Below are 26,531 nucleotides of genomic sequence, written 5' to 3'. Positions count from 1 at the left end.
TCCTGATTCAAAACGTATACTGTCACCTGTAGTCATTGGTACGATTTCAGTGTTATTAACATGTTGGCTGTGCGTGCTCACACAGCCAGCCTCATCGTTTGTATCTGTAATATTCATTTGTCGGCAAGCGCTGCCAACGTTAGGCTACCGGTTGAGAAGTATAACTGAACTGCACAAGTAATCACGGGTAATGATGTTAGCACTGCAGGAAGCAGCTGACGCTGCCTTCCCCTCGCCCCTCACCTCCAAAACCCCACGCAAACCTATCGTTTCCCACAAACGCCGCGCGATTCTTCGACAGGCAGTAGAGGGGGAACTGAAGTGAAGGGAGAATAAGTGACGTAGCGCCGATGTAGTGAGATGAGGGAGAGGGGAAGAGAGTGAGTGAACTAGAAAAAAGTGTGGAGTGTGTTATCTGTGAAGAGTTTGAAGTACCAGTTCATTGAAATTGAGTGGTTAGTTCACACTTCACTGGAGTGAAGCGTTCATTTAAACGACTCATTCACGAGCTCCCCATCACTATTGCGCAGTTGGAGGTGAGCCGCCAGAAGTGGGGGATGTGGGGAGAGAGATGGCGGAGTTTTGAAATTTGTAATACTGGATATTATGAACTGCTATATATATTATGATTATTAAGGTAAATACATTGTTTGTTCTCTATTAAAATCTTTCATTTGCTAACTATGCCTATCAGTAGTTAGTGCCTTCCGTAGTCTGAATCTGTTATTTAGCTGGCAGTAGTGGCGCTCGCTGTATTGCAGTAGTTCGAGTAACGAAGATTTTTGTGAGGTAAGTGATTTGTGAAAGGTATAGGTTAATGTTAGTCAGGGCCATTCTTTTGTAGGGATTTTTGAAAGTCAGATTGCGTTGCGCTAAAAAATATTGTGTGTCAGTTTAGTGTTGATCAGAATAAGTAAAGAGAGTAATGTCTGAGTACGTTCAGTTTTGCTCAGCTGTTTGAAAATCAAATAACGTAAGAGGTTTATCAGAACAGTAATTCATTAATTTTTCTAAGAGGACGTTTCATGATGAAAAAGAAGTACCAATGTCAGCCGCATGAGGACACTGAAAAAATTCAGTGGCGACTAGTGAAAATTTGTGCTGGACCCGGATTTCCCGCTTTACGCGAACAGTCGCCTTATCGGCTTTTTGTTCTTTTTATTTTGTTCATTATTACTCTCGGCATCTGATCCGGGCGGGCGTCAGATGACACCACTTCAAATTCGTCATTGAATCCTTCACTCAGCTTTTTTTTATTATTATTATTTTTTACAAAGGGCAGCCAGCCGCCTACCCAAAACGTTGAGCAACTGTGCCGGCAATCACTTTGACTGAATTTACTTCCTGCCCAACCCAGATTTCCAACTTAATACAGGCACTACTTCCGTAGCACCACCCCGCCTCCACCCTCCGGCCATTTTCCTCATTCCTAGCAGCATGTCGCTTGATTCCCGCTATTATTTGATCTTAGGGTGCATTCACACTGAAGATGTCATGAAATGCCATCGACGCTTAGATATAACTATTATATTGACAGGGGGACGCTACGGAAGTAGTGTGTGCGACAAGTTGAGAATTTGGGTTGGATGGGAAATGTTCTCGCGTATCTAAAGAGGATATTGCCATCGCTCGCGTACAGGCTGAGTCCCGGTCTGGCACAAATTTTCACTTGTAGCCAATGAGTAATTTCAGTCCCTCATGCGGCTGATGTCGACAACTCTTTTCTTTATGGTATAACTATTTCATAGCGTGTAGATCATACAAATACTATGTGATATAAATAAATTACATCTCTTCTGACCTGAGGAGACACTCGCATTATAACGGAAATAGTTACTACAATAACAACAGAATAACAATATATGGGCACCTGATGAAGACAGTGTGCTGCCGAAACGTAGTATAAAAGGCTGCTATTAGAAATAAAAAAGTGACTCAAACAAAACTGTGTGACTTTGTAAGACAGTCACAGACTCAACCGATCCCTTCGTGATATGAATAAATGTAATTTGATGATAAACATATTTATGTAGCTAAACCATCAGCTGCTGTAAAGACTCTATTAGTTGATACCAGTTTCGGTCTATATGGACCATCTTCTGAGAGTGGTCAAAAATTCGTTACAACATTTTGCATTTCAATGTATTAATCATAATGGACTTAATATTGACTTAAACAGGATAATCGCTGTTTATAATAAAGATACTTTTGGTAACTGAAGTTCACCTATTTGAGTCATTATTAAGGAATGTGAATTTAATACGCCGAAAAGCAAAATGCTATAACGAATTTTTGACCTCTGCTATGAGGTGGTCAGAAACTTAATAAAGTTTTTACAGCAGCCGATGGTGTAGCTGCAGAAACATGTCTTTCATTACATATGTTACAGCTGTGGCACACCACTTACCGCATCATGTGACAAGCATATTATGAGACGTTCGTCTAGGGGTTTTTCATACATAATTTAAGTGTGATGATAGTGCCTTCTTGGAGTATTTATTAATTTCTGTCTCGTGTTTTATTCGCAGCACGCAGTTAAAAATGAAACTGCCGATAGTAAGAACTGCAAGAAATCATTTGACTCTGGTTAGGTTATTGATTTTTAACGTCATATTAAAACCGTAACTGTAAAAATATCTGGCGGGTATTTAAAAATGTCCCATGCATAGTGGAAAATGTGTTGCTTGAGCAAGAAAGTTTCATTACAGCGAACACAGTTCTGTGCTTCTAAAATTAAATGCACTTTTTGCTATTTACACTTTGGAGCGCTTTTGGAAATCTGTTTAAAAAAAGATTACGAACGCGATGAAGAGAAAAAGGCTGTGATACGACCACATACACTTTGTGGACCAGAAAAATACGCCATGAAAGAGGATTAATTAAAATTTGTCGCGGAGCGCGTACATGTGTATAGCCCGAGGCGGTACAAGCACAAAGCAGGTTGCTCCTGGCTCAGGTTCCAGCAAAACACTGTGTCCTGGCTGGGGCAGGATCCGACGATGTCTACGACTTAGAATGCGGTTATTTCTTTTTCTACTGTAACGATTTCATATGTCCAATGGAGGTTCTCCTTCGTCATTCTGTCAAGAGTGGCATGATTGGTCTTAAAACTTGCTTTGGAGATGAAGCACGGTGAAAATATTCATTATTTTTTATTCTGATGGCTATCCCATCGGCTTCTTCGGTTTGGTTGAGAATAGCTGCTTCAGTACATGTGTAAGTAGCCTGTTTGTATGTTGGTAGCGCTATAGACTATATTAATATCGCTGACAGCGCTCTCCGCCCTCGGCAAGAGACTCTGTGGTTGGACGGACTAGCAGTTAGCGAGTGGGTAGAGAAGTATATGGGTATGATTTTCTTAGTGGAGACTCAGAAGGACATGCATTGTAAAATGTAGATGGATGTTGTTGGTAATGTTTGGGTAGTGGAATTATCGACAACTGTATAATTTCTGAAACCTGATGTCACATGAATAAGGTAGAATTTTCTAAATACATTGATTGCTTTACAACAAAATCTCTCTTTGCTAACCATTGCCTCCTAGTAGTTAGTCTATAGTAGTTAGAATCTTTTTGTTTACTTGGCTGTAGTAGCTACTTGCTGTAATTATTGTAGTTGAAGTTATGAAGATTTTCTGTGAGGTATGTGACTTATAAAAAAAAAATGAGATTGGAGACTGAAATGAGTTTAGGCAATTAACAGCGTTGGATGTAGTTTGATATTTCTTTAATTTCATATTTTTTTGGATTTTTGTTATTGTTAGGATTTCTTGCAATTCAGGGTCATTCTTTTTTGTTGATTATTGGAAGTCATGTTGCCACTGTATAGAAGTCAGATTGCGTTGGGTTCGTATATTGTGAGTAATAAATGAATAGGTTAAGTTTGAGTTGTCTTTGTCAGGGAAAATTCTGTAGGTCAGTGTTTAAATGACAAAAATAAGTAAAGACATAGTTTCACATGTACCTGCGCTGTTCGGCGGGCACGACAGTTTTCCAAGAGAAAAAACCACGTGGCTTAATGGTGCAGTAAAGTGAGCAAACAGGTACTTCTTCTATCGTTAAGCATACATCTTTATGCTAATTAATTTGTTATTATAAGTGAGAAAGGCTTTTGAAAATGAACGGCAGGTTATGTGACATACGGTTCCTAGAATCTCCCATCATGACAGCCCGACTCTGTGTCCTAAGTGAATAACACAAACTGATTATGTAAGAGAACCTTTCAGTGAACCTTAATACTTAGGGCGTTGACTGCCGCACGCTTACGCCTTCCTCTCACTGGACGTGAAAACGCATACGGACAAGGACCTGGTGGCGTCACAAAGTGGAATTCCACTTTGCACTACATTGCCGAGCGTTAAATAAACAATCAGATTTTTGCCTCGTGGGGAGGAACGTGGACAATGAGATGCGACATAGTTGTACGTCTCAAGCAGAACATAGCGATCTCCATACTGTATGGCGCTACCAACGTATTTGATGGGTTTTCTTACCCTTTAGAGAACGTGATATAAATATAAGCTATTTGAAAGCATCAGAAACTGGAACTCTCCCTAAAATGCGTCGTTTTAGCTACGATTTGTTATAACAAAATGACGGGGAACTACATATCAGCAGGTAAAGGCTTCGTGTAGTCATTGTTTATAGTGTTATAATTTGTGTGCTATGAAAGTATACCGTTTCAATACTATGACGCAATTATCGTCTAACAAAAGGGCGTCTTTTTGGTGCAATTGCAAATTAAATTTCAAAGAATGAGAGTTGTATATGTAGTCTTTAGATAGTTTATGTCACATACGGAAGCCATGTTGCTGTGGCGAACTTGTAGCAAAATTGACAACGTTTTGGGCACTTGAATTGTGACCAAAAAGGTAGCAGATTTGCATCCAACCCTTCAAAAATTTAGTTTTCTGTAAGATTGTTGATCTCTCTTATTCATTTAATAGGAGTATTATCTCAAAGGTCAATGTTATTTGTTATAAATATTGAATTTACTGCAATGCTTGTTGGAAAGGTCAACGACTGGAATATTTCTCCAGTGGCAAGAAATCTGAACGTGACTGCCAGCTTATGTTCACACGCTGCGTGTTTTTGCTATTCTGAAACTTTCTGCAAAATATATAAACCTTTCTCTGGGTTTACGGACTGGCTCATGTTTGCATCTTGCCGATAAACATATTTTTTTTAAAAAAATGGCTCTGAGCACTATGGGACTTAACATCTCAGGTCATCAGTCCCCTAGAACTTAGAACTACTTAAACCTAACTAACCTAAGGACATCACACACATCCATGCGCGAGGCAGGATTCGAACCTGCGACCGTAGCAGTCACGCGGTTCCGGACTGCAGCGCCTAGAACCGCTCGGCCACCAGCTGCCGGCCATCTTTTTCAGTGATGGTGAGCAACTTCGAAAAAATCTCGTCTTGCATTCGAACGAAATTACGTAACGAATCTCGATCATGAACTCTATGTGATGAAGTATGTTATTTCAGCGCGTCGGCAGTAAATGCAACATTGAGAATGATTAGTATTATGTACGCACAAATGGACGTTAGATACTATACTTAACTATATCCAATTTGAAGCCCAAAATGGGACGAAAATGCAATTGAATCAACGAATAACTTCTACTAATATATGGTGTTTCTCTACCGGTAATTCGCTGTTCAAGTCATCGACGAGCCGAGATTCTTCTTCGCGATGAACACCGCTCTTCTATGACAATCGCTAGCACAGTTATCGCAGCTACTTTAAACTCATCCATTGTCGTAAAGAAACTGTGTTGTTTTTGCGAGACAAATAAAGCCGGCAACGATGGCTGGGTAGCGCTTGAGAGCGCAAATCATGTTAACCAGCTCGTCCCGTCTGCGGACGGCGGCGCCTGTCGTGTGGTCGGGTGTCCCATCCGCGTCCACTTCAGCGTTGACTATCACGTCCCGTGTGAGGACGGCTTTAGTAATAGATGTTTCACCTTCCAGCCAGATGAGGCACACCGCGTCAGGCGTGCGGTTTTGCTTTGGCAGCCGGCGGCCACCCGGCAGTGAACATGTTAAAGACAGTCATAGGTACACTGCATGACAAAATAAGTGAAGCATCCAGAAGAGGAAGAAGAAACGAAATGAAGCTTCATGTTTTGAGAGGGTATGTGATGTTACTGCAGTAATTAAAATATCGAGTCAAATTTACGAATAACTTAGCAGTATGAATCCTTTTATCAGTATACTGTTGCACCCCCTCTGGCCTGGACGAATACAGTGGTTAGGTTGGGAAGGGAGTCGTAAGGCCGTTGTATCCTCACCTGAAGCAAGCTGGGCCACAGCTACTGTAACAGGTCCTTTATATACTCGATACTGACACCGGGAACACATCTGAGCTGGTCCCACACGTCTTCTGACGGGGACAACTCTGAGAATCTTGCTGGCAGTGAGAGTACTTCAACACCACGCAGATATTTAAGAGAGACATAGGCCGTGTGTGGAAGAGCATTGTCGTGCTGGAAAATGACACCACGATACAGTCTCAAGAGACGTTACACGTGAGGGCGCAGGATGTCCTTGGCGTACTATTACGCCGTCAAAGTTCTCTCACTCACTACTAGCCATGACCTGAAGTGACCTGAAGCCATATCCGATGGCTGTCCACACCATGAAGCCCGGTGTAACACTGCTTCGCCTCTCCAAACCATTCAATGAATGGAACCTCCCCCTAGGGTATCGCGTAACCCACATACAGGATGCCACAGAATGGCGTTTCATTCCAGAAGACAGTGGGGTGCCAGTCATTAGCAGCACATGCCTCCCAGTTACGCTACCAGCCCAACCAAAGCCAGTTGTATATTGTTGGTTGTACTGTAGCCTGTGCATGGGGATGTAATACCCTAGCCCAAACGACGGCGCGGAATGAGACAAAACATTGCACGTAGTACTTGCTCTCGTAGCGTTGGTCTGTGGCAACCACGCCCCCTTTGGAGCATGGTAAACTTTTGAATCAAAACAACAGTACATTTAGGATTAGCAACAAGTTACATGTTTCTAGTGACTTTTTCCAAATACAAACTTGACATTGGAGTGTTGTGGTTTGTTTGTATCAATGTAATATCACACTTTTATCGCACCTTTAGACACAACGTTATTTTAGACATTTTAGACTGTGGCAATGTTAAGACGCAGTAATGACGGAAATGTTAAACTGAGACAGCGTTACTTTCGGGCTGTATTGGGCAAAGCCATTTCGGCTTGTACCGGAGCCAATAAATAGCATACAAATTTTTACTGTTATTTTTTTATTAGGCACAGCTGGACAAGTCTCGACATAAATAGGATGACAATAACTAAGTTTTTTACTCTTTCCTTCATGTTGACTTCTTAAAATGACAGCGAAGCAAATGAGAAACATTCAATTTTTGATAGTACATTACATGAAAGATTTAAAGCTTTACGGGAAAACAAAGAGCCGTTAAGACCGTTAAAGAAATAAAAAAAAGAAACTTTATTTTAGAGCATTAATCGACGAACAAGGAACAGTACTGTACGAACATACAAAAGCTTAAGATAGCCAGTTTATGCCTTTGAGTAAAGAAACAAGAGCAGAAACATGTAGAGCAACTGGAAAAAAATATCAGTTCAGGAAGACAAAAGTAATTATTTTATGAAGCCACATGAAAGCTGAGGACTGCTGAAAACATGATTTCGCAGCGAGCAGCAGGTTTAAACAAGAAATAAGCTGACTAGGGGAGCTGATGGAGACGAATATATTTGTCTCACACAGATTTCTAACGCGAATGATACGAGCGTAACTTGAATTGCGAGAATTACGACGATATAAATCAGGCTTGCTCATGAAGCGGCTAGGCGAGCACGAGTCCCTGTGCTGGCGTGCCGCCTGAGTTGTGAGTGCTCGCTGTACACTGTGGCTCTCGAACGTCATTATGTATCGCAAACTTGCGGTGTCTGCAGATAAATGACAAGATGTTAAGATTGGCTTTCGAGACGTGCCCATGCGGCCAGTTCAATAGCGGAATGTCAACTATGATGATACGAACATGGGGACAACGCAACACTCAGTCCTAGCCGGGAATCGAATTCGAGCCTCTTCGGTTACAATCCTCCGCACTGATCGTGCCGGTGCGAACAATATGTTGAGCTCGCCGTAGTTTTAAAAACAAGAGTACATACTTACGGGTGAGTATCATTTTTGCCACGTTAGGAACCTCAAAGAGAAGGTCAGACAAACCAATATCACTTTACAGCGGGTCAATGCAAGATGTCTAGTTACAGTAAGAGCTTATAGACCTGCAGTGTGGCAGGCCGTTGAGTTACAAGATTCATATTAGAATAAGTCTTGTGAACCCGTATAAAAATTTTCTTCAACAGAAATTTCCACTACTTCACTAGTTTTCAGCTATGAATAAGTCGATATTTGGACCTACACATTCGCTTTTTTCCGTAGTGACGTGAGCGATATCTACCTACAGAAACTCACTGACATACTTTAGTTTAAAAGCTTATCTTCGAATTATCACTGCTCAGAAAGTGCCAATAGACATTGATGCCTTAGTGAAAAGCTAAGTAAGTAGATCGTGGAGGTATGTTCCGTCTACACAAATGATTGAAGGCAGTATGTTTATTACCATACGCGTTTCGATTATTTTATTTGGGAAGCATCTTCAGTGGCCTGTAATACGTGTTTCTTTTTATACATACAATAAACGTATTGTGTGGTTCAAATGGTTCAAATGGTTCTGAGCACTATGCGACTTAACTTCTGAGGTCATCAGTCGCCTAGAACTTAGAACTAATTAAACCTAACTAACCTAAGGACATCACACACATCCATGCCCGAGGCAGGATTCGAACCCTCAACCGTAGCGGTCGCTCGGTTCCAGACTGTAGCGCCTAGAACCGCACGGCCACTCTGGCCGGCCGTATTGTGTGGTAGATACGAGTACAGTATGCTGCTATGGTACATTTTGTCGTGTTTTGCTCTTGTTTCTTTTTTTTAGGTTAGAATCAACTTTTATATACAGAAGGAGTATTCACTGACGTGCAGTGTTACTGTGTTTAACGTGTGAGTAAACTGTTTCAGTGCTCATGTGGATGACTTCACACTTCTTTGTGATTTATAGTCAATTTCCACTTTTACGTCATAAAAATATCTTGTCTAAGTCATTTTGCAATTCATTTTGATTATCTCATGCAAATGCTGCATTTTTCATTTGCTGCTGTACCTTTACAACATGAACCCAACAGAATTGATCTGGAGCCAAGCTGCGAGATTTGGCCCGAGAAGTAACAAGACTGTTAAGCTGCCATACGTACTGGAACTATCGCACGCAGCTTTTTCACACGTCACTGCCGCACACCGGCGGGATATAGAACGGCTCGTCATAAAAGAAGAAGAGAAAATGCTGGGCGTGGTTGGCTTCGTGGATTCTGTTGTTGAAAGGCTCGTTTTCAGTGTAGCAGGTGACACTTCCAGAACTGAGATGTATTTCTCGGATTCGGATAAGGAAGGAGCTAAGAGATTACCAGACGACTGATTGTAAGTAGTACCTTCAGTGGCTTCAGTATTTAACTATGCAGTGAAATCTTTAAATACCCTCTTACATTTCTCACATATTATGCAGAAAAATTACCCTGTGACTAACTCAGGAATTTTCATCACTCTTGTTTTTAATTGCAATAGTACATTAGGTAAAAGTGATAACATTTTGCGGTTTTCGTCTAGTCGTCTAAGGAGCGTATTGTGGGAGATTTGCAGTGTATTATTTTATTGAGCTTAAAAATTAAATGACATTCGAAGCTTTACTGCTCCTCTGCTCGTCTGTTTTTACGTGTGAAATGCAGCTGGCCACGTCACTGCAGGCTAGCTGTACCAGCTGACCGCCCAGTGCTGTCCAAGCTAAATGTGCCAGTAAAGCTGTTGTCCCGTATTATCATTGGGTCGATGTGCGTGTAACGCACAGCACAAAACGTACACTTATTATTGTACTTGACAGTATTCGAGACAGCTTGGCTGCAGTCCCACATGAAACAGAAATCCAATGAGGTTCCAGCAAATGCGGAAGAATGCATAGTGCAATGTTTACATCAGGTTTATTCTTATGATGAACGGATTATAGATGCGTAGTTGGCTGGAGAAGCGAGTGGAGGGCGGCAGTGGTGGTGAGTTACTCGGAGCGCTGTAGGGGAAATGCCGAGTGCTGGAGGGGAAGTGTCATTCTAAACTGAAGCCTTGCACGGTGCCCATTCAAAAACATCTAGTGTCACCTCTGCTTTCATTTGTGTGTAAAAAGAATTTCGCCGAAAACGCAGCGATTTATTTTCACTGGGCTTGTTAACCATATGTAACATTCGGAGAAGCGTCACGAGTAGCGAATTTTAAGTAAAACCTACGCATTTCTCTGGTTGCCATGTGAAAATTTTCTTGTTGTCTCACCTCACTGACATACTGTGCAGCACAATTCTGAAACAGAGGTTAATTAAGTTTATTAAGTCAGGAACTGAGGAAAAGTAAAGTGAGTAGCTCATAGAAAAGCACATCCTCAGTACAAAAACAAACATGCCATGTCTTCACATATTTCCAGAAGGCTTTAGACACCGTTCTTCTAATCAAACTGCGTGCCTACGGAGTATCGCCTCAGTTATGCGGTTGGATTCGTGATTTCCTGTCAGAAAGGTCACAGTTCGTAGTAATAGACGGAAAGTCATCGAGTAAAACAGAAGTAATATCCGGTGTTCCCCAAGGTAGTGTTATAGGCCCTCATTGTTCCTGATCTATATGAACGACATAGGAGACAATGTGAGTAGCCGTCTTAGATTGGCTGCAGATGATGCTGTCATTTACCGTCTTGTAAAGTCATTAAATGATCAAAACGACTTGCAAAATGATTTAGATAAGATATCCGTATGGTGCGAAAAGTGGCAATTGACCCTGAGTAAACAAAAGTGTGAAGTTATTCACATGAGTACTAAAAGAAATAAGCTAAATTTCGATTACGCGATAAGTCACACAAATCTGAAGGCTGCAAATTCAACTAAATACTTGGGGATTACAATTACAAATAACCTAAACTGGAACGATCACATAGATAATATTGTGGGTAGAGCAAACCAATGACTGCGATTCATTGGCAGAACACTTCGAAGGTGCAACAGGTCTACGAAGGAGGCTGCTTTCACTACGCTTGTCCGCCCTATTCTGGAGTACTGCTGTGCGGTGTGGGATCCGCATCAGGTGAAACTGACGGATGGCATCGAAAAAGTACAACGAAGGGCAGCTCGTTTTGTATTATCGCGAAATAGGGGAAATTGTCGCACAAACATGGTACCTAAATTGGAGTGGCAATTATTAAAACAAAGGCGTTTTTCCTTGCGAAGGTATCTTCTCATGAAATTTCAATCACCAGTTTTCTCCTCCGATTGCGAAAACATTCTGTTGGCACGCACATACATAGGGAGAAATGAACATCACGATAAAATAAGAGAAATCAGGGCTCGCACGGAAAAATTTTAGTGCTCGTTTTTCCCGCGTGCCGTTCGAGAGTAGAACGGTAGAGAGAGAGCATGAAGGTGGTTAATTGAACCCTGTGCCATGCACTTTATTGTGAATGGCCGAGTAATCACGAAGATGTAGATGTAGACGTTGTTCAAAAACCCGCAGCATTTTTCGTTCCACTAGCTACTGATGGCCCTTAAAACTTACATTCTTTCACCGAAAAAGTCTGTAGTTATTGGAGTAACACGGTACATAATGACGTTTTACATAATACCAAATGTTAAAGTATTCTTCTTTTTGTGTGCTATCATCTGCCAAAATGTCATTTAGATATCTGAAACCATATGTGAAATTTCAGGAATTTTGTGGCTATTTCAGTCCGGCTTTATGGCTGGTGTGGTGCGATTGCAAATGAATGTGCTACATCAGACTAAGTCTAAAGAAAAATTCAATATTTAGCTACATTTCATGCGCAGTAACATATTATGTAATATGCCACCATACACAAAATCATAGCGACCTCTATTTTTCATTGTACACTTTTCCAAATTTCGCGGAGTGTCTTAATTTCACGTAAATATCGCAATAAGTATGACCATTAACGAAATGATGGGCACGTCACCAGGAACCTGACATGTAAAGCTGTAAGTAAAAATGAAATTTTTTTTGCCGAATAGTTTCTGTAAAATAGCTTGAGAAAGGCTGCAGAGAGCGCACCCTGATTCTGTCATCGGTGGCCGGCCCGCAAGATGGAAAACCATTAATCGGCCTTCCCTCCGAACAAACGTATGAGCTCGTCCAACGCTTTGGACGAAAACTGGTCACCACGCATCAGCCACCGTGTCGTGGGCGTGCTACAGTAATCGGCCACGCGTAGTACGTATAGAGCGTCGCTGTAGCAAGCTTTGGCAGCAGCGATGTGAGAAGAGCCAGAGAAACCGGCCGCTGCAGTAGACAGTGGTGGGGGCAGTGGCTCTCGGGCCGGAAGCGTCGGCGCCTTTTATCGGCAGACGGCGGCCGCCGCAGGCAGCAGGCGGTGGCTGCAACTCTGCAGTTCGCCCCGGGCCACGCGCCGTGGCGGCATAAACGACTCCACAGACGGCGCCGGAGGCGGCGGCTGCGCGCAAGAGCACGCGCTGCCTGCAGGCCAAAAAACGAGCCCGTGCCTCGCTCTGGACTGAGTGGCAGCCACAAAGGCGCCGACACTCGACTCTCTGCTCGCCTGCTCCCCGGGAAAACTTCTCTCCGTGCCGCGTGTCTGTGTCTAAAACTACGACTCAGAGGAACATTTATGTACACACGTTTTCTCCTCTTCCTTGTGTACCTATACTAAACGAACTTAACAACAGTTGCAGAGACGAAAACCTTTGTTAGGCCTTACAGCACTGTTATGAGAATTATAATGACTGACTTTTAACTTCTGTTCCCGTTCTTGCAAAAAATAAGAATGAATCAAAGAGGGCCCCACTTCTGGCTAGAACACAAATTTTTATTTTGTTTAATCCCCTAACACGTTTTACCACAGTTGTGGCATCTGCAGTTTTTTCTCTCATTGTTTCTGATATACGTTTCTGGTAAACAGAGTGATTCAGCTGCCCCTACCGATGTCGTTTTATGTAACCAAGAATGTTACATCTGGCCTTCAAAACCCACGCGCGACATTTTCGTATTCCCTCAGTCCTAAGCGCAAACTAGTAGTCCTGTAAGGTGTCAGGCAAATCCATGAAAATCCTGACATGATAAGCAAATCCAGCAGTATGTCACATAGCTCCAAATAAATCGTGACATTAAATTAACCAAAGTAATACGCGTAACGAGTGAGCAAATGGAATATCACAGACTAACACAAGAATGCCTAAATGCATGTCATACCTTCCCACCGTGAGACAGACGCAGTTCCGAGGGGAGAAACGAGAACAGAAGCCGAGAGCAGAACCGTGGTAAGCTAGAAGGCCCTACTCTAAGGGACGGTCACCCACGTCGCCAGCCAACCGCCAGGACCACCCCCCAGCCCATGTTAAAAGATAGAGCCCTCCAGAAGAACAGTATAGATCTTACGAAAACACTAAAAGGGCCACACCAGCTGCAAGTCTTAGCGTGAGACTTTTTTGCGTCTCTGTTACGTTGCAAACGTTGAAAACATTGCCCCACCACGAAAAGGTATCACCAGGACCACTCCCCAGCCCGTGTTAAAAGATAGAGCCATCCAGAAGAACAGCATAGATCTTACGATAACACTAAAAGGGCCACACCTGCTGCAAGTTTTAGCATGAGACTTTTTCGCGTCTCTGCTACGTTGCAAACGTTGAAAACATTGCCCCACCACGAAAAGTATAACGTTTCTCATTGGATAGACATAATTTTTGTAGGCGGAGCTTAAGGTTAACATTGAGACCCTGATTGGTCAGATGAAAACACAGCCAGATAGGTTTTTTTTTAACCAACTTCGGTAAATTGTAGTAAGGAGGAGTTAGGAGAGAGTTGCTTCCGAGAGGGCGAGCTGTATGGAGCTGCGCCGCCCGCCGCCCCCTGACACTGCCTAACCAACGACAAGGTAATGAACGCACGCGATGCCGCATAACAGCACATAAAGCTTCACTCAGAACTGCAGAAGTCTCATCTGTTACACTCCCTTTTGCGTAATACTAGTGTCGATCGTCAATTAAAGCTCATGGTATTCACATTTGCTACTAGAAGTTAAAATCTGAAACGTGATGATTTTTCTGTTATATAATTATTGAGAAGCCACATCAGCCACTGTAATTTACGACAAGTTAGATAAGTAATTAAAGATAATTGAGGGTCACTGTAGACCATTTTGATAGTTTTCTCTTTTGTGAAACTTACTTTAAACCTAGATTATAGATGTGATATGGCATAGGTCATCCTTCGATCCATTATAGAACTTGGAAACCCATTCAGGGAATATTCGTTCACATTTTTGTTGAACGCAGTTGGTTTTTATCATCCTGTATTAAAATATTTCCTTTTATCGATAGTGCAATTTATAAACAATGATTTGTGAGTAGAATAAAATTTCCAATGGTAAACTTAACTGCTTTTTCGACGTTATTTTACCAGCTAACTAAAAATAGGAAAGCCTTGAACCCCTTCCACTAAATTTAGTTAGTATTAAGATTCTTTTACAGGGAGTGCAGTGGAGCTGACAGCTGAAATCATTAAGTATTTGATTATATCATCGCTAGTCTCGTTGAACTCTTCTGAACTCTACATGTCATGTGTGGTCTGGCGTCTCCATACCAGCAACAGGTCCCAGGTTCAAACTAGTTAATTCCTTGAAAAACATGCTCAGAGCGTCGTCGCGCGAAAGTGGTAGGGAGACACGACTTAGAACAGACAGACACCACGCAGAATGTTAGAGTCCTTTATGTAGAAAATTTAGATTATTTAAATTTTTTCTGGGTTATGTTTTCGCTGGAGGCCACGTTTTTCGAGTTACTCAAGGAAAACGTACTACAGTGACCTTCAGAAGCACCAACACCATTACACTCATCCTTCGCGAGTCAGTATGTTATTAGTGGCACTCCTCCAATCCCAGTACAAAAATTTTCCACTACACGAATCACTCTCGATATGTGACCTTTTCTGGTCTTCACTGACTGGCCTTATTACGCCACTGGTTTAGATGAGCACTTAAAAATTTTGTAACTCTACCTAAGAGTCTTGCGAATTCTGGTAGTATAAAATACACAATTACATCGTTGTTTTGGACAGGGCTACTCACTACGAAACTGCTGTGATTCTAAGGTTTAAGTCTGTATCGAATGATCAACGCTATTAGTTTTAGTGTAACGTTTAAAAAAGTCAGATTTTTTTATTGCCCTCAAGGGCACGTTTAAATTAATAACGTTAACGAAATAGCTGACTGTGCTGGTGCTCTAATACCCTAATCCATGGAGACCAAGAAAGGTCGAGTCATGGAAGTAGATGGTGTAGTGGGAAATTTCTGAACAGTGTGTCACGAACAACACTGAAGACGTATCGCAGTAAAATATTTATTTACGTTAACTTTCCTACAAGAAGGTCCTGTTCATTTTTTCTCTAGGACAACTAGTTCGCAGAAGCGAGCGAGAGAGTATCAAAATCTGGCACATGTATTTTGAATGCCACATATAACATTGCGGGTTCCGTAAAACGACAACGTTAGTGACAGCTGCGTTACCCGGTATAAACATACAATTTTTTTTATATATTAGAGTTATGTAGGAACCAGAAACGGGGCCTGAGTCGTGCTTGGGTAGCTCAGTTGGTAGAGTACTTGCCCATGAAAGGCAAAGGTCCCGAGTTCGAGTCTCGGTCCGGCACACAGTTTTAATCTACCCGGAGGTTTCAGATTTTTTGTTGTGTAGATGAGGAAATGTTGTTAGAAAACTGCAACAGAACACAGTTGTCGATATCGGTAATGTTCGTCAATGAGTTTGGAAAAACGTAAGTAAATATTGTTATAAAAGCAATAAACACGTCATAAATAGCAACCGACACCAATAGTTTTCCAAACAAACACCTCACGAACTGTTATCTAACCTCACAGGTCACGTCAAACATAAAAGTAAGAACACATTTAGCTGGTAAACAATAATAAATTACGCTTCAGGACAGCTGTAGCAATGGTAAGCATAAAAAACGGGCTATGCCACAATTTTACCGCAAAATATAGTTCAGAGATTAGATCATAAACATAAAATTCAATACAGACGTTCTCCTAAGATCCCTGCATTGCAGGTGCCAGAGTTCATTAATACACCTTGTGACTGATTTTTATTCGCAGCCACAGGACATAAACAATATGAAAAAAAATTGAAGTAGTGGTACATATAGAACATAAACAACGAAAAATCTGATGTCAAAATAATCCTCACGTACATAAAATAAGTGGGTGCACATATCAGAAATAATAGTAAAAAAACCTAACTGAAGATGCCAGAACTGTGGTGAAAACGATATCAGAACTAAATAAAACAAAAATTGTGTTTCAGCAAACATTCATTATTATGAGAACTCTCGTATCAGCGATCCCAGTAACCATCTTTGCTGACATAGTTGCGAATTGTGCTACTGTCGACTCACCTCATATGCGAATTTTGATTTTGGTCTCTGCTAGCTTCACCTCTATGTATATAAATTCATGTACAGATTTTTAATGTTTGCCATATCCTTAGAGAACATAATGATAACACCAGGTTCAAAAATGGTTCAAATGGCTCTGAGCACTATGGGACTTAACTTCTAAGGTCATCAGTGCCCTAGAACTTAGAACTAATTAAACCTAACTAACCTAAGGACATCACACACATCCAAGCCCGAGGCAGGATTCGAACCTGCGACCGTAGCGGTCACGCGGCTCCAAACTGAAGCGCTTAGAACCGCACGGCCACACCGGCCGGCGATAACACCAGGAAAAAGTTATATAAATATGTTACATATAACTTCCTAGCCCCACTCACGTGCTCGGGAATTTCACTGTTGTAATCAGCTGAACCAGTACCCGAAGGTTTTTGTTCAACCTGGAGATGAGGGGCCTTCCTTAAATTCTTCTGAATGAATTGTAGTCGAGGATAGTCTGTAGCTCATGATCTAGATGGCGGGATATCGGGATCGATTCCCAGCATGGTCGGAGATTTTCTTCGCTTGTGGAATGGGTGTTTGTGTTGTCCTAATCTTTTCATCTCATCTTCAGCACAAAGACGCGCAAACCGCTGAAAAGGCGTCGAATAGAAAGATTTGTATCAGGCGTCCAAACAACAGCAGACGGGGCCTCCTAGTCAATAAGAAATGGTCTATGATAATGGGTACAGCCTGTTCCTAGGTCCGATTGGCAGAGAGGCATACACTTTGAAGAAAAAATCGTGGAGCAGCTTGGAGCTTACGAAATCAAAGATCTGTATCCCGCGCTAGCATACGACGCAAGTAGTTGGCCATGCGGGGCAGAGATGACGTTTAAGTTTCGAGTATATCCAATTATGGATGAGTAGTCCTCTATGACCTCTCCACGGGGCTCGTGGTTCTTTTGTAAGTTCGTGCATGACGCACATGGGGCCCAGTGCTATTGCAGCCATTCTTGCTTCCCTGGCTGCATTTCCTTCACTGTGATCCTCCCTCCCCATTCTTGCTCCTTCCCCACTGCCCCCTCCTTTTCCTCTCTCGGTGTTCTGATTTACATCGACCTGGCTAGCCACTTGGTTCCCTGTATTGCTTGTCGTTTTGTTCCTCCTGCCTGTTTGTCTTTCATCCTCTTTGGCGTGACAACACAGGGGTGACACTAATGATACCTGAGCTGCTCCCTTACCATGTATGCCAAGGATTGGTTGCTTGTCTTCGTGGAGCATCGAAACTCCCGGCAATGGTGGCCCTTGCTGAGGCTGGGTGGCGCCCATGGGCAGAGCCCATGATCGGAGTGGGTGGTATCAGGGAGCATGCTTGGCACATGAAGTGCATCAAGTTGCCGCCTCTCCAAGTGTTGAATGTTAATTGAATGTCGCTTTGTATTACCTGCAGTCTTCCCTTCCCTGGCTATCCCTTGGGAAGAGGGCCAGTCCAGGCTCGCCATCTGGATCAAACACTTTCCCCACTACCTGGTCTGTACTACAATGGACGGGAACACATTCACTGCCACGAAGCCATCGTTTTTTGTGGAGGGTAGTGAGGACAGGTTTGGCGAAGTGGAGTCCCTCAGGAAGATGCAACTGGGCTCCCAGTTGATCAGTGCTTCTTCTGCCACCTAATCTGCAGCTCTTGATGGTTGTAAACGTTTTGGCGACGTCCAAGTGTCTGTTACTCCTCACCAGTCACTCAGTATGGTCCAGGAAGTGATTTTTCACTGTGAATGTTATCCTGCAAACTGATGAGGAACTCTGGGCTAATCTGGAGTAATGCACTGTTCACTTTGTTAGACGTGTGCAGAAGAGTCATAAAGACAACCGCACCAATACCAGCGCCTTTATTCTGGCTTTAGAGGGAGGTACACTACCAGAGGAGGTCAAGGCCATGTGTTATCGCTGTACCATGAAGCCATACGTCCTGCCACTCATGATGTGCTTTTGGTACTTTCGTTTTGGACATATGTCTTCCCACTGTATGGCGGACCCTCTGTGTGGTGACCGTGGACGCCCAGTCCATGAGAGCAGCCCCTGTGTTCCACCACCTGTGTGTGTAAATTGTCATGACTGTCAATCTCCACACTCGCCCGATCGTCCAGCTTTTAGGAGAGGAAAGAAGATCCCTGAATCGCATATATTATACCAAGGCCCGCCAAAAATATGACCGAATCCATTGTAAGAGGTATGCGATGTGTGCGCTGCCTGCAACAGGCAAGACTTAGGAGAGTCTCTGACCAGAGAGTAGTATGTAGTTAGTTGTTGCTTGTCGCTAGTCGGCATTAGTGTGTAGTAGTTGACAGTAGTCTGCAGTAGTCGGCGCGTGTCTGCGCGTGTCGGCAGTCTGCTCTGGTCGGGACTCTGGAGGATGAGTATTATTGTAGACGGTAAAGAAGCAGCCTTGCGCATATCTAGTAATGTATGTTAACTGTCATCCAATTTCTTTTAAAAAATGCCCGAATAATAATTTTTATAATATAAAGTAATTTTTTTTAAAAAAAGCATTCATTTCAATTTAAAGAATATATCCAATGGATAATTATTCCTTTCACGAATCACAAAGCATAGGCCAGCATTGCACGAAGCTGTGCCGAAATTTTTTTAGGTAAGAACAGATATATTCGCAGTTTTTATTGAGGTAAGAATTTTTGCTTTTTTTATTCAGAGTACAGGGCCGTGGCGCAGCGCTGCTGTCGTCATAAAATTTACCAGGTTACTGAATTTTTTATTATTTTGGTGTTTAGGAATTTTTCTGTTTCGAACGTAACATTAAACAAGAAAAGAATTTTATGGGTACATTAAATGTGAATGCATTTCTGCACGGAGATAATAAACGGGAGTCAATTTTGTTCAGAGGTTACATTCCATTATTAATATTTATATTCATTCTATGATTTTTTTTATTATTTTTGTGGGAAGGTTACACTTGGTTCATTTAAATATTTCTGTGGGGAGGTTACACTTGGCGACATCCGGCCAGGATCGTATTTCCTTGTGAATCTTCTGATAAGTAGTCATATATCTGCTCTTATTTACTTAAATGTAGTTTGCATCTGGCGCAACGCATTTACTAATTTGTCACTCTTTCTTTTACAGATCAACGGCATTTTGTTGCTCTTTGTTGTAATTGTGCTTGTTGCATTTTTGCATTGTATTTGTTTCATTTGTGCTTAATTTTGATTTGTGAAAAATGCCGCGAAAAACTGTTAACAGTACATCGCGATGTACAATGAGTGAAATAGCCGACTGTAATAATTTGACCGGTAATACTTGCGACGGTCAGTGTAATGATGACAATCCTCCATTTACAGACAATCAGTGCGTACCGACCACTAGTAATGATTTTGATCCTAATGATGAGCAAACAAATTCAATTGTGTCCTCTGTTAATTTAACGACAATTGATGACGCGGGACGTTCTGTTACAATGAAGGCTGCCCAGTTTAACACACCCGGTTAGCAAAATTTACGTAATGAAAAGATAAATGTTTCTAACGAAAATGAACAGTGTAATCAGAATACGTCAGATTTATTTGATTCCGAGGTAGTGACTAACAGTGCACATCCGATTAGTAGACATTTTCTAGAATCACAGAATATCCAAATGGATACAGAAAACGTGACAAACGCAAATACACTAACACACAGCATAGAAAATAGAGTCGCTAATTTTGACTTGGATCAAATTATGGCAGTATTGCTAAAACGGAATGAAAGACAAGACGACAATCACAAACAACTTAGTGAAAATTTCAAACAACTTAATGAAAAATATGACAACCTTAATAAAAAACTAGACAACAATTCCAAACAGTTGAATGAAAAATTAGACAACAATTCCAGACACCTTAGTGAACAGATTATAGCCGTTGCTGCGCAATGTCATGATACTAAGGAACGATTACGTGAGGAAATTAAGGCTTGTGCTAGGAAAAGTAGTGAAGAAATTAGATCTGTTGCTCAAGAATTAAGGAATACGCAAGCAGCTACAACAGAATCACTTATAGAGGAAATCAGTGCAGTCGCTAAACAATGCTCTGAAAACGCAACACAGTTACGCGACGAGTTTAATTTAATGTCAGCAGAACTTTCGCGCACACCGGATGCAAAAGTAGACGCGAAAATTGACCATCAGAACAGTCAAATTGACGAACGTTTTAATCACCACCTACAAAACAGTGAAACGCGTTACCGTAAATTCATACAGGAACAGAATAAAGTAAAGCGACAAGTCATGGGAACAATTACCGCACAGAAACAGGAAGATAAGCGTAAATTGTTTACGAAGGCGAAAACATACGTAGATAATATTGCTACAGTATCAGATGAAATTAATACTGTCAAACAGTTGAACACCGAATTGCGTGATGAAATTTCCGATCTTAAATAAAAAACAGACATACACACAGTAGACTTTCAGACAGTGACCGACAGACTTGAACAATTAGAACTAATACAGGATCCCGATTCCATCAAAGCAGACGTTAAAAAATTGAACGAAACCACACGTAAAATACAAAAACAAATTAATGCTTATGACACTAAAAACGATGATCAGGTAAAAATACTGACTGAAAAATATGATGAATTGGCCAGTCGTATTGCTGTTATCGAAAGTTATAATGACAGCAAATCAGACGATACTTCACCGATTTCGTTTATCAAACACTTGAATTCCAAAATTTACAGCAGACGATCAGTGAGATAGATTCGTCCAATAATACATTACGTAGAAAATTGTCAACTTTACAGCAAGAAGTGACAGAGATGAAAAGTGTTTCAGTCACTAACACGTCACAGCATACGGCACTTTCCGAACATTTGTCACACTCACACAGCCAGTGTAACTTAGGTAATTTACAGAGACCACGCGACTTAGAATCCGAAGAGACACAGACAAACAGATTGTCATTCAATCCTGAACCTGTTCACAAATTCAGAGACGATAACGTTGATTATAATCAATTGTTATCCGTAAGAAAATCTAGGTATTTAAAAATGACAGAGCACAGGTACACGCTTTGAACTGGACACGACAATTTGCTCTTGAATTTTTACCGGCATTTCGTGTAATGCAGAAACTAGAATTAGCATGGATACAGCAATTTGCTTTTGAATTTTCACCGGCATTGCCTGTAACGCAGAAGCTAAAATTTATTTGTAGCGCGTAATTGACCTCAGGGGATTCATTACGCTTTAATGAATATGTGCCGTAGTGTGCACAGGGCCCCGAGCCGTAGTAGTGCTATTTCATCTTTAGTTTTCTGCACTGCTGCCTTCTCTTCTACTATCCTTTATATCTATCAAAACAGCTCTTCAACTATCGATCTATCTATAATTATGAATGGGTAAAGAAAACCTGTTACGACAAGTTTTATCTGAAAGTGACAATTTTTTTTATTAGACACTCCCGAAATGGCAAGAACTACCAGCATAATTTTAATACCAGACAAAAAAAAATTAATCATCAGTATGTGTAAAATTATCTGCAACAGGTACCACATTTTGGTAACAATAGAGGTTTTTCACCGCAGTAGCAACAAAACCAACCGGTTAGCATACCTAACCAACAATGTAATGTACAAGGTCAACCAAGCTTTAATGTTTCGCCGCCTGCACGTATAGTATCAGCTCCAACAAATAGTAACGCACAGCAACAAGGAAATAACTACGTACAGAAAACACACCATTTCAATTCCTATCGCAATGCACCGTATAGAAATGACTATCATGACAGACATAAAACTGAGCACAATTTTCAGCGTACGTTTAATAACAGTCGGTCTTATCAGCAGCAAAATCATCCGCAACAACATATTATCATGAATGAACCAGACAGTAGGTATCATCCCGAACGTAATACGTCAGGAAGAAATAACAGAACAGTTCAAATAGTGGAAATGCCACAGCATCCTCCCGAAAATAATAGCACGTCAGATAGAATTTGACTAGATACAGTACAGGTTGCATCTTCCAGTAACGCAAGCAATACTTTTGACACGCAGAATCTTGTTCACGAGAATGTTATTTGAAACGTGCTTTGTTGAATGCACTTCTTTTATCACATCCAGATCTTACTAGAAATTTTTCCATTGCCATCGACAGTTCTAACACCGCTTTAGGCGTACACATTTTTCAGGCAATTGAAGAAGATGGCACTACAGTAATTAAAAACATAGCCTTTGCGAGTCGCATTCTGTCACCTGCTGAACGCAATTATTTTGTAACAGGACTTGAAACATTATGTGTTGTTTGGGCATTTACGAGATTTCGGCATTTTCTTTATGGAAGACATACGACCGTTTATACAGATCATAGAGCTATACAGTTTTTACTTTCCGCTAAATTTACACACGACAGATTAAGCAGATGGAAACTTTATTTACAAGAATTTAATTTTACAATTGTTCACATTCCCGGTACACAAAATATTGTAGCAGACGCACTATCCCGTTCTCTCAGCAACAATCAGCAAGACATTGCAAACAACTTCTGCAAAGCAAATTTCAGCGTCATGTACATTCAACAAGTTGCATTTGAGAATTTCATTTCGTCGTGATTACAAGACATAGCACAAGAGCAGAGTAAAGACAACGTATGGAAAGAAATTAAACACCTTTGGCAAGATAGGAATAATGTTACCATTAGAAACCATTACACTGTACGCAATGACATTCTGTTTCGCCGCTCTCACCCTGACAGCAACAATTGGTTATTATGTATTCCTGACGAGCTTGTTAACAAATTAATCTGGTATACTCATTTAAGTTATGCACATTACGGAGTCAGAACATGTTTTCTTATACTGAGACAGAACTGTTATTTTACCAACATGGAGAAACGTATTCGACGAGTTTTAGCGTCATGTAAAATCTGCCAGAAAGCTAAGTCAGATACGACTTCACATATTCCTCCATTATATCCCATTGTACCTGTTAAATTAAGACATATGGCCGCTGTAGATATTTTTGGTCCGATTCCCAGAACTAATAGAGGTTATTGCTACATCTTTGTCGCTGTTGAACTCACTACAAAATTTGTTACCTTCACTCCGTTACGCAAAGCTACTGCTAAAACTGTTTCGAAAGCATTTGTAAAACATTTTCTATTTCATGTAGAGCATGTGTTGAACGTAATTTCCGACAATGGATCACAGTTTCGATCTGCTATATGGACACGTATGTTACGAGCTAGAAACATTTCTCCGATCTATATATCCAGGTACCACGCTTCTTCGAACCCTTGTGAACGATTAATGAAAGAAATTGGTAAACTGTGTAGAATATACTGCCATAAAAAACATATTGATTGGGACACACACATACTCTCATTCCAGGATGTAATTAATTCCATACCAAATGAATCTACTATGCTATCTCCGTCTGTTATACTGAAAAATGTTGAACCACCTAACAAAATTAAAGAATTAGTAACCTTTCCTACATCTCGTCGACTACGACACCATGAAATAATTGACATTGCGCTGAACAACATCAAAAGTGCCGCAGAGCGCCGGAGAAGACAGCAAAAACAGGTTTGTACACGCCGTGACTTTCACATTGGACAGAAGATATTAGTACACATACATTATTTATCTAATAGAGGAAAAAGTAGATGCAGTAAATTTGAGCTTCTATACGCAGGTTCATATCGAATTCGCAGCATTCCTCACCCCAATGTAGTACACGTCGAAACTTTGAGAACCAGAAAAACCAAAGGGAATCACCATATCTCCAACATCAAACACTTTATTGAATGAACATACTATATGATTTATCACACTGTAATGCCATTTCCTGATTTTTTTATGACCACTTATGCAATTATATTTACATGAATACTTACTTAAGATTGTCGTAATTTTTCTTGGCAAGTGCCCGGCAAGGTAAGGTTAGCAGGTCGCTCTTCTTGTCGTTACACATCAGACTGTGCACATTTTCCATTTTTTATGTATGTGTGATTGTTTTACTGCTTTTTTTGTATGCACTATGAAATATTTAAGATATAACAAACACCAGTTGAATTTGACATTTTGCCTTACGATATCTCAACATCGTAACTATTTTTACTTTTTTTTTTTTTTTTTTTTTTTTTATTTGCTGCTACATTTTGATACTCTGTGTACATTTTTGCACCTGCACACTGTCTATGTTTTTGACATATTACGTTTTCTGTCATGCTATGCTGTATGCTCAATTATATCACTAGAAACCAATTTTTATTTAATGAGTATATGATTCAAATGCAAGACATTAATCATTGTTTATCATTTTCAGAAAGAAATAACGTGTAAAAGAAATTAATTATGTGAATTTCACCTTCGGAATGAACGAAAGAAGATACAATACCTCGTCAAGAAGAGTAAATGGATCAGAATTAACAAGCATTAACAAGAATATACTATACACATCGTATGATAGCAGTCTTAACTAATTTTTTCTTTCAGAATACGAGGCGATTGATGCAGACTGTCAGACAGAACTACACATCCTAGTTTTAGTGATGAAATATGCTAGAAATAAGGAACTCTATACTATGAATAGTTGTATAATGAATAATGAAGTGACATTTTTGCAGATGATAATGAATGATGCTGAATAGTGATGCAGAATATGCTAATATGGATAATGAAGTTTTCTTTACAGGTGATGATAATAATGGAATTATAGTGATATGGATAATGAAGTTTTTCTTTGCAGGTGATGATAGTTATGATAATGAAGTTTTTCTTTGCAGATGAGGATAATGTTGAAGTTTATGTATTTATGCAATGTAGTTATTTAAGTATTTGTTGCAGTTCGTCTTGACAGTATGTCTTATGTCGCATGGTATGATGACTGAAGGTTTTGGAAAGGACAGCTAGAGAACGTATATATTTTATACACATTTCATTACCTGTTAATTCGAAGTTCACTACTTTTCAGCAAAATACGCGTTTCTTCTTTCAGCTTAATAATCAATTTTGTATTATTTTGCAGGAGAAATTGTTCACGAAATTAATGTGCTATAAGCAATTGGTCATTAAACCTGTGTCATTCATGAATGTGATCACATATCTCTATTTGTTTCAGAACCTTGCTACAGCTGACTCATGACGAATGATGTTACACGTCTTCATTTGCAGCAATAAGTCAAATGCAAATATTATTATGCCCCAGCAATTAATTATCGATCCCAACGCAGTGCATTGCTAGCACAAAAAAAATGTATTACCAGTCCTAAATAATAATACCAATTTAAGAGAGTTATGAGTAATACTGAATGATGTTTTCTAATCACAGACTTTGAGTAATAGCTACAGTATGTTACATTTTTAAATATGTCATATGTCACTTAAATAATGAGTTCTGAGTAATAGTGAATGATATTTTGTAATAATGCATGCATGCTCTACACTCTTTAACTCCTGTTTTGACTGATGACTTTTGATGATTTGTAACTGGCCAATGAGTGCCAATAATAATTTTTAAATGATGAGATCTGAGTAATAGTGAATGATATTTTGTAATAATGCATGCATCCTCTACACTCTTTAACCCCTTTTTTTTACTGATGACTTTTGATGATTTGTAACTGGCCAATGAGTGCCAATAACTATTTTTTAAATATGTCATATGTCACTTGAATGATGAAAAATGTTTTGTAATATTCAATACTTGCTGACTAAAGAATGCCACTGTTTACTATATTTTAAATTTATATTATGTCACTTTCATGCTATATATACACTCCTGGAAATTGAAATAAGAACATCGTGAATTCATTGTCCCAGGAAGGGGAAACTTTATTGACACATTCCTGGGGTCAGATACATCACATGATCACACTGACAGAACCACAGGCACATAGACACAGGCAACAGAGCATGCACAATGTCGGCACTACTACAGTGTATATCCACCTTTCGCAGCAATGCAGGCT

The sequence above is a fragment of the Schistocerca cancellata genome, chromosome 1 (genome assembly GCF_023864275.1).
Source record: "Schistocerca cancellata isolate TAMUIC-IGC-003103 chromosome 1, iqSchCanc2.1, whole genome shotgun sequence".
Classification (NCBI taxonomy): Eukaryota; Metazoa; Arthropoda; class Insecta; order Orthoptera; family Acrididae; genus Schistocerca; species Schistocerca cancellata.
The sequence above is the reverse complement of the archived record's forward strand: the minus strand, read 5'-3'. Positions refer to the sequence as shown.